Source organism: Mobula birostris, chromosome 24 (assembly GCF_030028105.1).
Source record: "Mobula birostris isolate sMobBir1 chromosome 24, sMobBir1.hap1, whole genome shotgun sequence".
In the NCBI taxonomy this organism is placed as follows: domain Eukaryota; kingdom Metazoa; phylum Chordata; class Chondrichthyes; order Myliobatiformes; family Myliobatidae; genus Mobula; species Mobula birostris.
The window spans coordinates 55,105,928-55,122,655 of NC_092393.1; the positions used below are offsets into that span (position 1 = coordinate 55,105,928).

The 16,728-nt window shown below is 47.6% G+C and overlaps 1 non-coding gene across 1 annotated transcript; it reads left to right on the plus strand.

Annotated features, from left to right (window-relative positions):
• Positions 1 to 7,867: 7,867 nt before the first annotated feature.
• On the plus strand, positions 7,868 to 7,949 carry trnas-aga (transfer RNA serine (anticodon AGA)). The gene has a single exon. It is a non-coding gene; the product is annotated as a tRNA-Ser (tRNA).
• The last annotated feature ends 8,779 nt before the right edge of the window (positions 7,950 to 16,728 follow it).

A 16,728-nucleotide genomic window follows, 5' to 3' on the forward strand; every position in this document is an offset into this window, starting at 1 on the left:
GGAGGGGTCAGAGTGAAATAGGGATAGGGGAAGGGAGGGGGAGGGAATTACCAGAAGTTGGAGAATTCTATGCTCATACCAAGGGGCTGGAGACTACCTAGACGGTATATGAGGTGTTGCTCCTTCAACCTGAATTTAGCCTCATCATGGCAGTAGAGGAGGCCATGTATGGACATATCTGAATGGGAGTGGGAAGCAGAGTTGAAGTGGGTGGCTACTGGGAGATCCTGCCTGTTGTGGCGGACGGAGCGGAGGTGCTCGACGAAGCGGTCCCCCAATCTGCGTCGGGTTTCACCAATGTAGAGGAGGCCGCACCGGGAGCACCGGATGCAATAGATGACCCCAACAGACTCACAAGTGAAGTGTTGCCTCACCTGAAAGGACTGTTTGGGGCCCTGAATGGTGACAAGAGAGGAGGTGTAGGGACAGGTGTAGCACTTAAGCTTACAGGGATAAGTGCCGGGTGGGAGATCCACGGATGCTGCCCGACCTGCTGAGTTCCTCCAGCGCGTTGTGAGTGTTGCTTTGATCCCTTGATCCTAGCATCTGCAGAGTATTTTGTGTTTACGATCTGTATACCTGAACGCATTGACTTTTCCTGTGGGTATTGGAGGAGAGCCTGCAGATGGGCAGAGAGGTGCGCAAGGACTGTGTGGGACAGGAGGCCATTCCGCCCGTTGAATCTGTCCTGGCGCCACGTAGGAGCAGCCCCGTTAGTCCCACTCTCCTGGCCTCTTCCCCCAACGTCCTGCAAATTCTTTCCCTTGGGAATCCCATCCCGTTTGCCTTTAATCCCCTCCTGTCACTGACCCGGTGTGAAACAACTCAAAAACCCAATCACCTTTGGACCCTGTGCCTTGGTCCTGGAGCCTCTACCGATGGGGAACAGTCTGTCTGTGTGTGTCTCCCTCCGTGTCCGGATCCTCAGACTCAAGGGTCAGCACAGCCACCGAGGGGCCCGTGTCGTTTATAATTCTATAACCACAGTAAATCTCGCCTGTTCGGTAAATCTCTACACCTTCCCTAGAGGTCTCACGGTCGTCGTCCAGTGCGCTGCCCCGAACTCGGTTCTCGGGGGGATGGATATCCCCTGAGGCGACATAGAAGCGCATGATGCACGGGAGCAGAATCAGGCCATTCGGTCCATCGAGTCTGGTCTGCATTCGGCCATGGCTGATCTATTAAACCCTCTCGACCTCCCCCCCCCCCCCAATTCTCCTGCCTTCTCCCCGCAACCTTTGTGTGTGTCTCTCTGTTTGTCATCTACCGAGTGACGGTCTCTGTGCCCAGTGACAGCACCTCAGGCGCTGCTGCGCTCCCTCGGTGCCATGGGAGGTGGGGGGAGTGTTGGTCAGCGGTGTTCTGAGCCCGGAGCTGAGGGTCCCATGGTCCTGTTAGAGTGCTGGTCACAGGGGTACCGGCTGGTTCAGGCCCAGGTTTCCGTACCTTTGAGCCGGGGTGTGGATGCAGATAGGGACCCGAATGAAGAAACGTCTAATTACTAATTTATAATTAAGATGAACTAATTGCAATGTTAATTGCTCTGTATAAGACTGGGCATTCGCTGTCAATGTCTAATAGGAATATATTTTACAATAAAGTCTGTATTAAAGTAGGAATGTCTCAGAGTTTTTCCTTGTTAGATAAACTGATGGTCCACGATCGGTTATCGATATTCCAAGGTCGTGAACTGTCCCGGGCCAACTTTAAGAAAGCTGGTCAAAGTAAACGGACCTCGTCTTTCTGATTAAGTAGTGAAGTTAAAAAAAACAGATTTTATAAAGAATAAACAACACACATCAAAGTTGCTGTGTCAGGCAGCATCTCTAGGAAGAGGTACAGTCGACGTTTCAGGTCGAGACCCTTCGTCAGGACTAACTGAAGGAATTCCTGTTGTTTGCGTTTTATAAAGAATAATTTAATTTAGTCTGTTTTTAAGTTTTCTTTACACTTGGAGCTGTAGAGGCGATCTTGTGCTGTTTGAAGTTTCGAGATTGTCACTAAGGAGAACAGAATGATTGTTACTGCAGGAAAACTGCAATTAGCACGAGGAACGCAATTAAAAAAATCGAAGCAATCCTTTGAAACGATGTATACAAGTAGCTGAGCTCGGCCGTGCATATGGACTAGATGATCGTAGATAGACTGTACGCACGTTAAAGTGACGCTGGGTGCGGGAGTGTCTGTTCATAATGTGTTCGGTGGCTGGTATTCACACCCAGTGCTTGATAGCGTGACCGAGTCCTGTTCCCCAGTCTCAACGATCAGATCCAAAGGGTAGGACCCTCGCTCGCGGAATCTCCTGGTCGTTGTCCAAATCCCGATCAAGTCGGGGTTAGGATTTAGTGTCAGATGTGTAGTTATTTGGAGACAGGGCATTGTAAAAGGTCCTGGCCAGGCGAGCGCAATTACGCCCCAGTGGTCAATTAGCCCGGATCTCTTTGGGATCTGGGAGGAAACCCACGAGGTCGCGGGGAGATGCTACAAACTCCTGGCAGACAGCATGGGGAATTGAACTCGGGTCACTGGTGCTGTAATAATCTGTTAGCCGCTACACCACCGTGCTCTGGGTGTGTGTGTGTACACTTCCGCAACAGAAGGTAGGGGGAGAAAGATTTTCTTATTGGTTCATTCACCTTGCCAACTATTTCCCAAGTGCTTGCATCATGGAATTCTGATCGCAGGTGTTCCGGGAATGGGATCGGCCTACTGACTGGCGCAGGTTGCTAATTACAGCACATCGGTATGCAGTGCCCTGAGCCGCAGCTCCTCGGAGATCGCGTTAAGGAACCGGGGCTGAGGAGATGATAGACAGGAGCTACAGGGAGGTACCTGGGTGCCTGTCAGGAGAGGGGAAGGGAATAGACGGCCAGTGCAGAGTACCCCTGTGGGAATTCCGCGCAATAATAAGTATACCGCTTTGGATACTGTTGGTGGGGGCGAGGGTGGGTACAACCCACCCCGGAGAATCTGCAGTGAGCAGGTCTGTGGCTCAGAAGGGAAGGGGGTGGGGGGAGAAGAGGAGTGTGGTGGTGTTAGGACATTCCATAGGCAGGAGGGGCAGACAGGAATGTCTTGGATCAGGTCGACAGGATTCCAAAGGGGGAGGGTGAACTGCTGGAAGGTGTGGGCCATATTGGTACCAAGGACACAGGTAGGAAAAGGGAAGAGGTCCTGAAGAGGGAAGGTGTGCAGAAAGCTGAAAAGCAGGACCTCCGGGGTGGTAATCTCTGGACTGTTCTTTCTTTATTAATCTTTTTATTGATTTAAAAGGAGCATAACTACAATCAAGAGGAGAATTATCTCAAGTATATATATCAGTAACAATATAAACTGAGATTAGGATAAACATTGTCAAAATCACAGATATTGTTAAACTAGTATAAAATATATAACAAAAAATGAAAATAGCAATTGTCCTTTTATCAGTTTATGAAGAGAAAAGAAAAAAAAAGTTTTAAATGAAGAGAGAAAAAACCACTACAGTATATAAAAAAACCAAAACAAAAAGACTGGGCAGTCCATTTTGAGGATATGACCCAAAAAAAAAAGAAAGAAAGACTTTCTGACCAAAGGTAATCTCTGGATTGTTGCCTCTGCCACCTGCCAGTGAGGGTAAGAATAGGAAGATTTGGCAGATGAATGTGTGGCTGAGATTTCTGCATCGTTGGGCTCTCCTCTGGGGAAGGTATAACGTGTACAAAAAAGGATGGTTTGCACCTGAGTCCAAGGACGAGAAGATCTTTGCGGGCACGTTTGCTACATGGCAGGAGGGTGGGGACGGGAGTGACAGGATTGGGGACGGGGCAGTTGGTGTACAAGCAGAGGCAGTGTGTAGTGAGACTGTCAGGAAGGACAGGCAGATGATAGAAAAAACAGTCGGTGGGTTGAGGTGAAGTGTAACATGGGGGGTAAAATCAAAGAGGGTGATAAATACAGGACTGAAGGTATTACATTTGAATACACAGAGTATATGGAATAAGACAACGTAGCACAGTTAGAGAATGGTAGGTACAATGTTGTAGGCATCACCGAGTCATGTCTGAAAGAAGATTATAGTTGGGAGTTTAACTTCAAGGATACACATTGTATTGAAAGGACTGGCATGGGATGGTGTGGCTTTATTGGTAAAAACTGAAATCAAATCCTCACAAAGAGCTGACAGAGATGTAGAATTCTTGTGGGTAGTGTTAAGAAACTGCAGGGGTGAAAAAACCCTGATGGGAGTTTTATATATATATACATACACACCTCCAAGTAGTAGCCAGGATACAAATTACAACAGAAGATAGAAAAGATGTGCAAAAAGAGCAATGTTATGATAGTAATGGGGGCACTTCAATATGAAAGTAAATTGGGAAAAACAGGTTGGGGCTGGATCCCAAGACAGGTAATTTGCAAAATGGCTGTGAGATGGTTTTTAGAGCAGCTTGTGTTTGAGTACACTAGGGAAATGGCAATTCCCGGATTGGGTGTTGTGCAATGAACCAAATTTGATTCGGGAGCTTAAGGTGAAGGAGCCCTTAGGAAGCAGTGACCATAATATGATAGAAATCACCCTGCAGTTCGAGAGGGAGAAGAAAAAGTCAGATGCATCAGTATTACAGTGGAGTAAAGGGAATTACATGAGACAGGAGCTGGCCAAAGTTGATTGGAAGGGGAGACTAGGAGGGATGACAGCCAATAAACAATGGCTGCAGCTTCTGGGGGCAACTTGGAAGTCACAGGATAGACACGTCCCAAAGATGAAGAAGTATTCTAAAGGGAGGATGAGGCAACCGTGGCTGACAATGCAGCACAAAAGCTGCATAAAGCAAAAGAGAGGGCATATAATTTAGCAACTAAAAAACCATAAGGAGAGAAAAAATGGAAGATTAAGGGAAGCTAGCTAATAATATGAAAAAGAGTATATATTACAAAATATAAATTCTCATAATAAATTTTTTCCCAAATATATGAAGAGTAAAAGATGTGAGAGTGGATATTGGACTACTGGAAAATGATGCTGCAGAGGCAGTTATGGGGTGCAAAGAAATTGTGGTGGAATTTAATAAGCTTTTTGCATCAGTCTTAACTATGGAAGACACTAGCAGTGTGCAGAAATCTGAGCGTGACAACAGGGCAGAAGTGAGTGTCGTTGTGATTACTAAGGAGAAGGTGTTTGGGAAGTTGAAAAGTCTGAAGGTAGATAAATCAGATGGACTACACCCCAGAGTTCTGAAAGAGGTAGCTGAAGAGATTGTGGAGGCATTACTAATGATCTTTCAAGAATCACTAGATTCTGGAATGGTTCCGGAGGACTGGATAATTGCAAATGTCACCCCACTGTTTAAGAAGGGAGGGAGGTGGAACAAAGGAAATCATAGGCCAGTTAGCCTGACTTCTATGGTTGGTTGGGAAGATGTTCCATTGTTAATGATGGGGTTTCAGGGGACTTGGAGGCACATGATAAAATAGGCCAAAGTCAGCATAATTTCCTCAAGGGGAAATCTTGCCTGGCAAATTTGTTGGAATTCTATGAGGAAATAGGGAAGACAGGAAAAGGAGAGTCAGTGGATATTGTTTACACGGATTTTCAAAAGGCTTTTGACAAGGTGCTGCACACGAGGCTGTTTAACTCGATAAGAACTCATTGTATTACAGAAAAGATCACAGCATGGATAGAACATTGGTTGACTTGCAGGAGGCAAAGATTGAGAATAAAGGTGCCTTTTCTGGTTGGCTGCTGGTGACTAGTGGTGCTCTGCAGGGGATGATGTTGGGGCTGCTTCTCTTCACGTTATGTCAGTGATCTGGATGATAGAATTGATGGCTTTGTGGATGATATGAAGATATGTGGAGGGGCAAGTACTGTTGAGGAAGCAGAAGGACTTAGGCAGGCTCGGGGAATGGGCAAAGGAGTGGCAGACGGCATGTAATGTAGTGAAATGTATGGCCATGCACTTTGGTAGAAAGAATAAAGGTGTAGACTGTTTTCCTAAATGGGGAGAAAGTTTAAAAATCAGAGGTACAAATGGACTTGGGAGTCCTTGTGCAGGATTCCTTAAAGGTTAACTTGCGGGTGGAGTCAAGGGTAAGGAAGGCAAATGTAATGTTAGCATTCATTTTGAGAGGATTAGGATATAAGAGATGTAATATTGAGGCTTTATAAGGAATCGGTCAGACCTCATTTAGAGTATTGTGAGCAGTTTTGGGCCTCATATCTGAGAAAAGATGTGCTGGCATTGGAGAGGGTCCAGAGGAGGTTCAAGAAAATGATTCTGGGAATTAAAGGATTAACATATGAGGAGTGTTTAATGGCTCTGGGCCTGTACTTGCTGGAGTTTAGAAGAATGAGGGAAGATCTCATTGAAACTTACTGAATATTGAAAGGTCTAGTTAAAGTGGATGTTTCCTATATTGGGTGAGTCTAGGACCGGAGGGCACAGCCTCAGACTAGAGGGACATACATTTAGAATAGGGATGGAGAGGAATTTCTGTAGCCAGAAGGTGGTGAATCTGTGGAATACATTACTATAGATGGCTGTGGTGGCAAGTCATTGAATATATTTAAAGCAAAGTTTGATAAGTTCTTGATTAGCCAGGGCATCAAAGAATACAGGGAGAAGGCAGGAGAATGGGGTTGAGATGGTAATAAATCAGCCATGATGGAATGGTGCAGCAGACTCGATGGGCCGAATGGCCTAATTCTGCTCCTGTATCTTATGGTAACCATAAACACAAGATTCTGCAGATGCTGGAAATCTTGGGTAACACACACAAAGAGCTGGGGGTAGTCGGCAGGTCGGACAGCATCTCTGGAGAAAAGTAAACCTTTGACATTTTGAGTGAGACCCTTCATTGGGACTGGCAAGGAAGGGGGAAGAAGCTGGGGAAGAGGAAGTGGTGGGTGGTGGGTGAGGGGGAAGGTCGGTGGCTGGGTCGGGGGAGGGAATGAAGTGAGAAGCTGGGAGGTGATAGACGGAAGAGGTGAAGGGCTGGAAAAGAAGGAATCGGATTGGAAAGGAGAGCGGATCATGGGAGAAAGGGCAGCAAAGAAAGGTCACGGGAGGTAAGAAGAAAAGGGTGAGTGGGAGCCAGAATGAGGAATGGAAAAAGAAGCGGGTGGGAGAAGAAATAAACTGAAGTTAGAGAAAAAAAGACGTTCAAGCCATCAGGTTGGAGACTCCTGGAAACCGAGAGTGGCCTCATCCTATCAGAGAGGATACCGCGGACCGACACATCGGATTCAGAATGGCAACTACGAGGCCCAGGGTAGAAGGAGATGAGAAACTTCAAACTTCCCGCATTTTCACTCAACGAGTTGAACTGCACGTGTATGTAACGAGAGCTGTACAACTCAATTCCTTTCACCATAGGCCACGGAGTTATCAATCACCTCACCCCTACTGTGGACCACTTTCTGGAGGTCCAAGATGCCGACTTCTACAAAGAAGGGATCCGTATGCTTCACGACTGCTGGACTAAGTGTGTACATGTAGGAGGGGACTATGTTGAAAAATAAATGTGCTCGGTTTTCTAAAATTGAGCCATTCTACCTTAGGGCACGAACTTATCAATCACCCCTCGTAGATTTAAAATGGGGAATCCGGCGTTTTGCGGAGCGAAGGTGCTCGTCCTCCGGTCTACGTCGGGTCTCGTTAATGTCATGCAGACCGCCAGACCGGAAAATGAATTGTCACCCCTGCTCGGGTCCCCGAGTGCTGGTGAGGGAGGAGGTGTAGGGACAAAATTTGTTCATTGAGCGCTGCCTCTGGCTGGTTCTCAGAAGAAGGAGCGAATCTACAGACTCTGAAACTCCTGTCTTATCTCACGAGTGAATCTTCTGATGTTTTTGTAGCGTCTGCCGCAAACTTCTGCCACTTCGGTAGTCGTGGCCGAGTGGTTAAGGCGATGGACTAGAAATCCATTGGGGTCTCCCCGCGCAGGTTCGAATCCTGCCGACTACGTGTTGGTTTTTGTTGGCCGGCACGAAAAGCCCGTCCTGGACTAAGCCCTTGGTTCAGTGTTTGATTGTCTGCGCGCCCGCTCATACTCAGGTCGTTGCGCCGATCTTTAGGGCGACTGCCGTCTGTCTACTGAGACTGGGAAGGGCGAGGTTACTTAATCACGAGAGGTGAGATGCGTTTATCTGAACTCTATCATCACTCAATGACATAGAACAGTACAGCACAGTACAGGCCCTTCGGCCCACATGCTTGCCTTCAACAGAAGATAAAGCGGAGCGGATGTTTCCTATCGCGGGTGGAGTCTCGGACCAGAGGGCACAGCTTCAGAATACAAAGACGTCCCTTTAGAACAGAGATAAGGAGGAATTTCTTTAGTCAAAGGGCGGAGAATCCGTGGAATTCATTGCCACAGATGGCTGTGGAGGACGCAGGGTATATTTAAAGCGAGGATTGATAGGTTCTTCAGTAGTAAGGACGACAAAGGTTACGGGGGCAGGAGAATGGGGTTGAGAGGGAAAATAAATCAGCTGTTTATATTTAGAGATAGAGCGCGGAATCGGCCCTGTGAGCCGATTTAACTACACCCTAATCATAAGACAGTTTACAATGAGCAATTAACTTAATAACCGGTATGTCTTTGGATTGTGGGAGGAGAGCGGAGCCCCCGGAGGAAACTCACCCGTCCCGCGGGGAGGAGGTACAAACGCCTTACAGAGGGCGTCAGAATTGAACTCTGAACTACCATGCTCCGAGCTGTATTGGTATTGCATTAACTGGCGCCCCAGGTTGATTAGTCAGAGTGTCAAAGGTTACAGGGAGAAGGCAGGAGAATGGCGGGGGTGGGGGGATCGGAGGGATAATGAACCAGCCACGATTGAGCGGCAGAGCAGACTCAATGGGCCGAATGGCCTAATTTGGCTCCTGTGTCCTCAGATCTTAAAAGCTGAGAGGTTGTGTTGAAACTGTACAAACGTGGCCTGGGCCTCACTGAGAGGACTGGGTGCATTCCGGTTGCTGAACCATGGGTAGGTCGAGGGTGTGCTGGAGAGGGTACGGAGGAGACTCACCAAGATGTGGTCTGATTGGGAGGGTTTCAGTCATGGGGAGAGACTGGATTGGGCTGGAACGAAGACGGAAGGCTGATCTGACAGAAATGTGCTGTGTATGATTATGAAAAAATATATAGAGTAGACAGTACTGATTTTTTTTTTCCTGTGTTGGGTGTGCTTAAAACAAGTTCTGGTCTCCATATGGGTCACTCATGGTCACAACACGCACCGACTGCAGAATGCTCTGCTCAGGTCACGATTGATCCTGGGTCTCTGTGGGCTGTACATCAACGGTTCTACTGGATGTGTCACCAACGCCTCTGTGTCCAGCAGAGAAACTAGCTTTCCACAATCTCCAGGATGTTGCTGAAGAGACCATGTCCATCTGGGACTTTGGTCAGTCCGGTTATGGTACCTGAGCCCCGCTCTTTAACCAGACTGTCTCCTTGAGGTGCTCGTTTGGCATTGTTCTGAGAAGGTGCACATCCATCTTTGCCCTCGGTTTCCATGGTTCTGGAGAATGTCTCTGTCTGTTCCACATTAGATCTGAAGGGTTCACTCTGAGGATTCCAATTTGGCTAGGCTGGGTCAATACCTGCCCTGCATCAGTCTCATTTAACAAGACCCCTTTGTTTCCCCTGAGTTTAAACCAGAACATTTGTTTCTCCTGACCCCTGGGCACCGACCTTTGTTTCTTCTGGGTTTAACCAGAACCTTTGTTTCCCCTGACCCTGGACACTGACCTTTGTTTCCCTGACCCCTGGGCACCGATCTTTGTTTCCCCTGCCCCCTGAGGCTCCGGAGGGTTCCTGTACTGTGGAAGACGTCCTGCTTCGTCCCTGTGCTGAAGACGCCGTGCCCCAGCGGCCTCAATGACTACAGACCGGTGGCATTGACCTCCCACATCATGAAAACCCTGGAGGGACTTGTTCTGGAGCTGCTCTGGCCTATGGTCAGGCCACACTTAGATCCCCTCCAGTTCGCCTACCAGCCCCGACTAGGAGTTGAGGATGCCATCGTCTTCCTGCTGAACCGTGTCTACGCCCACCTGGACAAGCCAGCGAGCACTGTGAGGGTCATGTTTTTTGACTTCTCCAGTGCGTTCAACACCATCCGCCCTGCTCTGCTGGGGGAGAAGCTGACAGCGATGCAGGTGGATGCTTTCCTGGTATCATGGATTCTTGATTACCTGACTGGCAGACCACAGTACGTGTGCTTGCAACGCTGTGTGTCCGACAGAGTGATCAACAGCACTGGGGCTCCACAGGGGACTGTCTTGTCTCCCTTATTTTTCACCATTTACCCCTCGGACTTCAACTACTGCACAGAGTCTTGTCATCTTCAGAAGTTTTTGGATGACTCTGCCATAGTTGGATGCATCAGCAAGGGAGATGAGGCTGAGTACAGGGCTACGGTAGGAAACTTTGTCACATGGTGTGAGCAGAATTATTTGCAGCTTAATGTGAAAAAGACTAAGGAGCTGGTGGTAGACCTGAGGAGAGCTAAGGTACCAGTGACCCCTGTTTCCATCCAGGGGGTCAGGGTGGACATGGTGGAGGATTATAAATACCTCGGAATACGAATTGACAATAAACTGGACTGGTCAAAGAACACTGAGGCTGCCTACAAGAAGGGTCAGAGCCGTCTCTATTTCCTGAGGAGACTGAGGTCCTTTAACATCTGCCAGACGATGCTGAGGATGTTCTACGAGTCTGTGGTGGCCAGTGCTATCATGTTTGCTGTTGTGTGCTGGGGCAGCAGGCTGAGGGTAGCAGACACCAACAGAATCAACACACTCATTCGTAAGGCCAGTGATGTTGTGGGGATGGAACTGGACTCTCTGACGGTGGTGTCTGAAAAGAGGATGCTGTCCAAGTTGCATGCCATCTTGGTCAATGTCTCCCATTCACTACATAATGTACTGGTTGGGCACAGGAGTACATTCAGCCAGAGACTCATTCCACCGAGATGCAGCACAGAGCGTCATAGGAAGTCATTCCTGCCTGTGGCCATCAAACTTTACAACTCCTCCCTTGGAGGGTCAGACACCCTGAGCCAATAGGCTGGTCCTGGATTTACTTCATAATTTACTGGCATAATTTACATATTACTATTTAACTATTTATGGTTCTATTACTATTTATTATTTCTGGAGCAACTGTAATGAAAACCAATTTCCCCTGGGATTAATAAAGTATGACTATGACTATGGACACCGACCTTTGTTTCCCCTGAGTTTAAACCGGAACGTGGGTCTTTTCACTTCAAGTCTGAAGTTGCTCCAATCAGTTGTGAACAAAAGGATTGCCACTGCTGTACAGACCTGGGCCAATGGGCTTTGTGGAACATTATTTCATCCTGTTCCCTGCTCCAGCAGACAGTACTAAGATTCATGCCCAGCAGCTGCGTTACCGAGGACTCCGTGATCTACGGGCTGTTCCCAGGGACGCACACGGAGACCAACATCCGGTGCTGCTGGCAGATCATCAATTCGGTGAAAGACGCTCTTTGGTCGGCCCGAAACTTGATGGTCTGCCAGCTGACGGAGATGTCCGTGACTGAATGCTGCCGACTGGCACACTCTCGTCTGCAGGAGTACGTTCTGAGGGATGCACTCAAACTTGGTGCGGCCACCGCGAAGGCCCGGTGGGGGAGGACCACAGTTTAACGTTCATCACCCGTAGGAGGGGGAGAGGTTGGGTGGGGAGGAGACCTACCCTCATCAGCGGTGTGGACAGATAATCAACATGGTGCCCAAGGAGTGGGTGCAATTGTTAATTTGGGAAAGTATTAGAGCCATTGCCTGCCTTTATTGTTGAAAATTTTGATTGTTAATAAGTCTTAACACTTGACCAAGAGTTGAGAGAAAACGCATGATTTACTGTAAACATCTTTCATTTGTAAATGAACAGAGTCAACGCAAAATTTTTATTGTTAATAACTGTATTGAATAAGGACTCACAGACAACGAATGGTTTTCTTTTTCTGTATGTAATTATTTTTATTGTGTAATATTTCTGAATAAAGTATTTTTGGAAAAAAAAAAGTTCCCTGCTCCAGCAGACTGAGGTGTGTGTGTTGGGACGTGTCGCTGGTAGTTCCCAGAACCAAAACAAACATTCAACCAAAGTACTTGAAACTCTGAAACACAAATGTCACACACTTCATCAGATTTATTTTCTGTCCTCCTCGTCCACTTTGTTCCCTTGAGATATTTCCTCTATTCCATTATCCTCTGATAGATAAATAAATTATCAGAATGAAGACTTGTTGTTCTCTGCAAGTATGCCTGGTAGCTGTTAGCTGACTCACGCTGTCCTGTGCACAGCTTGTGTGTGTTTGAGTGTCCACATTTATGTAGATGTGTCTGTATAGCTGAGTGTGTATGTATATATATATATGTGTGTGTGTGTGTGTGTGTGTGTGTGTGTGTGTGTGTACACATGTGTTTTACTGCGTGTGTGTCTAATACCAGAGGGCATGCATTGAAAGTGAGGGAGGGAGGTTCAAAGGGGATGTGGGGGGGGTAGGTTTTTTTACTCAGAGTGTAGTGGATGCCTGGAATGCACTGCCTGGTGTGCTGGGAGAGGCCGTTATATTAGAGGCTTTTAAGAGACATTTCGATAAACACGTGAAAGTGAGGAAGGTGGGGGGATATGGACATTGTGTAGGTAGGAGGGATTAGTTTTTTTAGGAGTTTTTTAAATTTACTTTTTAGATGGCTTGGCATAACATGGAAACATAGAAAATAGGTGCAGGAGTAGGCCATTTGGCCCTTCGAGCCTGCACCGCCATTTATTATGATCATGGCTGATCATCCAACTCAGAACCCCACCCCAGCCTTCCCTCCATACCCCCTGCCCCCCGTAGCCACAAGGGCCATATCTAACTCCCTCTTAAATATAGCCAATGAACTGGCCTCAACTGTTTCCTGTGGCAGAGAATTCCACAGATTCACCACTCTCTGTGTGAAGAAGTTTTTCCTAATCTCGGTCCTAAAAGGCTTCCCCTTTATCCTCAAACTGTGACCCCTCGTTCTGGACTTCCCCAACATCGGGAACAATCTTCCTGCATCTAGCCTGTCCAATCCCTTTAGGATTTTATACGTTTCAATCAGATCCCCCCTCAATCTTCTAAATTCCAACGAGTACAAGCCCAGTTCATCCAGTCTTTTTTCATATGAAAGTCCTGCCATCCCAGGAATCAATCTGGTGAACCTTCTTTGTACTCCCTCTATGGCAAGGATGTCTTTCCTCAGATTAGGGGACCAAAACTGCACACAATACTCCAGGTGTGGTCTCACCAAGGCCTTGTACAACTGCAGTAGTACCTCCCTGCTCCTGTACTCGAATCCTCTCGCTATAAGTGTCAGCATACCATTCGCCTTTTTCACCGCCTGCTGTACCTGCATGCCCACTTTCAATGACTGGTGTATAATGACACCCAGGTCTCGTTGCACCTCCCCTTTTCCTAATCGGCCACCATTCAGATAATAATCTGTTTTCCTGTTCTTGCCACCAAAGTGGATAACTTCACATTTATCCACATTAAATTGCATCTGCCATGAATTTGCCCACTCACCCAACCTATCCAAGTCACCCTGCATCCTCTTAGCATCCTCCTCACAGCTAACATTGCCACCCAGCTTCGTGTCATCCGCAAACTTGGAGATGCTGCATTTAATTCCCTCATCCAAGTCATTAATATATATTGTAAACAACTGGGGTCCCAGCACTGAGCCTTGCGGTACCCCACTATTCACTGCCTGCCATTCTGAAAAGGTCCCGTTTATTCCCACTCTTTGCTTCCTGTCTGCTAACCAATTCTCTATCCACATCAATACCTTACCCCCAATACCGTGTGCTTTAAGTTTGCACACTAATCTCCTGTGTGGGACCTTGTCAAAAGCCTTTTGAAAATCCAAATATACCACATCCACTGGTTCTCCCCTATCCACTCTACTAGTTACATCCTCAAAAAATTCTATGAGATTCGTCAGACATGATTTTCCTTTCACAAATCCATGCTGACTTTGTCCGATGATTTCACCGCTTTCCAAATGTGCTGTTATCACATCTTTGATAACTGACTCCAGCAGTTTCCCCACCACCGACATTAGGCTAACCGGTCTATAATTCCCCGGTTTCTCTCTCCCTCCTTTTTTAAAAAGTGGGGTTACATTAGCCACCCTCCAATCCTCAGGAACCAGTCCAGAATCTAACGAGTCTTGAAAAATTATCACTAATGCATCCACTATTTCTTGGACTACTTCCTTAAGCACTCTGGGATGCAGACCATCTGGCCCTGGGGATTTATCTGCCTTTAATCCCTTCAGTTTACCTAACACCACTTCCCTACTAACTGTGTTCCTGTGCTGTGCTCGTGTATGTGTGTGTGTGTGTGTGTATATAGCTGGGTAGGGGTGAATGTGTGTGTGGTGTTGCGCAGGCATACCGTGTACCTCAGTGAGTGCATACTCACACAGTACCAACAGTCATTCACAGCACAAGGTACATATAAAATACAATCACACCCCCAAAAATATATATCGTCCAATCCCCGAGTCCATGAATGTTGCAGCAGTCTGCAGTCGAACACAATACATACTGTCCCCTGCCATGTGAACACCGGAAGATAGCGCCAACATCACACTGCCTCTGGTGCTGAGCACTAACTCTGACACCTCTCTCCTGGGCAGCTGCAAACAGGCAATACCACAGTTTGAGGCCTAATCCCCACCACGGCCCAGTCCATGCGGCTCCCCCCGCCGCCGCCGCCTGCCAGTAAAACAGTGAATCAGCCTTGCAGCCTTCCACGCCACCAACGTGCACCAGGGTCTGGTGATCGCCAGGATGGACAATCACTTGCCATTGGGCTGCTCACCGACGCCTCTCTGGCACAGCAGCATGATCTGTGCCAAGCCCAGTCCCTCAGTTTCCCTGCCAACTGGCAACTTGCTGCTGGGGCAGACCTGCAGTGCTTTAAGTTCTTAATATCCAGCAGGGTCTTGCAATCAAAACAAATATGTTTAAAAGGACAGTGACACCTTCGGTTGGCTCCATAGAAGTCACCGCGTCCGAGCAGGCCACCATCTTACTGGAACTACGCACCTTTTATAGTTTTTTATGGTTCCCCTCACCTTTTTCACACTACTTCTCTCTCCTCTTTACTCGAACACTTCCTTGTTATTCCTGTTTTGGACTAGTTCTTTATTTTTGTAACTTGTAGTAATTTTCATGGCTTACTTTTTTATATCAAAATAAACTTTATTTATCAAAATGGTTACAAGAATAGTTCAGTGCCTTTGCATTCTTCACATTCATCGTCAATGCTTTCGGTATGGTACTGCCCTGTTACCTTCCTGCAGATCAATAGCACTGCCCCCTCCCCGGGGTGGTTCACTCCCTCAACAACCAACCGGTTTCCTCGTCCAACCCGACCTCTCCACGTCCAGTAGCAAATGAACCCCACACTGTGCTAACAACAGGAATACTGCAGATGCTGGAAATTCAAGCAACACACATCAAAGTTGCTGGTGAACGCAGCAGGCCAGGCAGCATCTGTAGGAAGAGGTACAGTCGATGTTTCAGGCCGAGACCCTTCGTCAGGACTAACTGAAGGAAGAGTTAGTAAGAGATTTGTAAGAGAACCTCTTACTAACTCTTCCTTCAGTTAGTCCTGACGAAGGGTCCCGGCCTGAAACGTCGTCTGTACCTCTTCCTAGAGACGCTGCCTGGCCTGCTGCGTTCACCAGCAATTTTGATGTGTGTTGCCCACACTGTGCTCCCAGCACTTGCACTCTCCGGATTTTTTAATTAACAAAGTAAACTTTATTCACAATAAAAATTATTTACGACTATAAACCGTTCATCCGTGGTCATACTTGCCTTACTGTTCTGTCGCTGCTGCCGTTTATGTGGCACTCTGGAATTTTACATTAAATACTGAGCGGCTTCCTCCTGCCCCTCGCACCTGGCCCCTCCCTCTCCAGTAGGAGAAGAATCCTACACCGTGGTCTGTACTGCTGCCACATAACAAATTTCATGTCGGTGATAAACCAGTTTCTGAATTTGTTAACCTCATCATTAAGTTGTGTGTGTGGGGGGTCTGAAACGGGGAGATGAGATAATGTTCCCCAAGTTTATTGGGACAGTGACACAGGCAGAGGGGTCAGATTGGGAGTGGGGTGAAGAACTGAAGTGATCTGGAGCTCAATAAGTTGTGGGAGGGGGTCTGAAACGGGGAGATGAGATGACGTTCCCCAAGTTTATTGGGACAGAGAGGTCAGATTGGGAGTGGGGTGAAGAACTGAAGTAATCCGGAGCTCAAGGTCGCCCCCTCGTGTGACTTCCCAATCGGTGCGGCGCTCGGGCAGCAGCATTTCTGATGGTGGCCACCAGATGGCAGTGGATCTGCAATTTAACTCGCGCCCTCTGGATTAAGCTGCTCCACCCGGCAACTGATTACAAACTTCACTCCGCTTCTGCGTAGTCCCACTCGCTTTAAAGGGGGCGCTTTCCTAAAACCGGAGGGTTCATTTTGGAGAAGAATGCAGACTTTTGGGAATCGCTGAGGGAGCTCTGTGGCGCAGCTCTGGCAACCCAAGTGTACGGTACGGTGGCGTAGAAGCTGGAGTAACGCTTTACAGCGCCAGCGACGGGGGTTCGGTTCCCGCGGCCGTCTCAAGGAGTTTGTGACGACGTGGGTTTCCTCTGAGTGCTCTGCTTTCC